Consider the following 878-nt stretch of genomic DNA (forward strand, 5'->3'; position numbering starts at 1 on the left):
AACCCGATATCTTGTGAAGTGGCTGGGATATCCCGACTCCGAAAACTTGTGGGAGTTTGAGGCGTCACTTCGGCAACATTGCCCAGTCGCCGTGGACGCTTTTGATCAAAACGATCAGGACGTCCCGCGTCTTCAGGCGCCCCGCGCTTCCCAGCAATAGCCAGGGAAGTAGAAGGGCCATGAGCTGAGCTCACGCAGTGGCCCTGAGCTCTTGCTGTCTCATACACAGAGCTCGCGGAAGCATTAAGGGTTAATTCATACGTCACAGGGCGACAATCTGAAGGAAGTCAACGGCGTGCCTTGAGCTTGGCAAACTCGAATCGGAGGTGTCGCTTCACACGCACGTCCACTTCTTTATGGCTCATCTATAAGTTATACAGTGAAGAAAGTTTCAGGTGCCGTTGCAACCATCGCTCAATGAGCGCTTCGTGATCTGTAGCGCTTTCGCCAGGGGCGAGCACTACAGGTATTGTTCGCATTGCGGGTACCTCGTTGAGCACGTAGACGAGTGCGATAAACGTCCAACGGAAGATCTTGTGTGACTAAGAAACGAGCTCGAAGAGCCTTCCGTGTGGCAAGCTCATCTTCCGTTCTGGCCGGGGGCTCGATGATGTGGACGCGTAACGATCAAGTTACCGCGTCCTTCGCTTCCACAGCGGGATCCGCTGGGAGGAAGCCATATTCCACACGAGGGTCAATGACCGGCCGTGGGCGCGCTTCAGAGTCGCCTTATGGGCAGCTTCAAGCTGCCACCTCTGAGCCCCGTCGAGGTCATTGGTGTTTACACCCCTTTCCTCGGTTAATTAAAAGTCAGGGAATGGACATGGGGTCCGCAAGGCACGAGCAGGGCTCGTATCACGCCGTTGGCGCAGCTCGCC

This window comes from Plasmopara halstedii (genome assembly GCF_900000015.1).
Source record: "Plasmopara halstedii genome assembly, contig: Scaffold_110, whole genome shotgun sequence".
NCBI lineage: Eukaryota > Oomycota > Peronosporomycetes > Peronosporales > Peronosporaceae > Plasmopara > Plasmopara halstedii.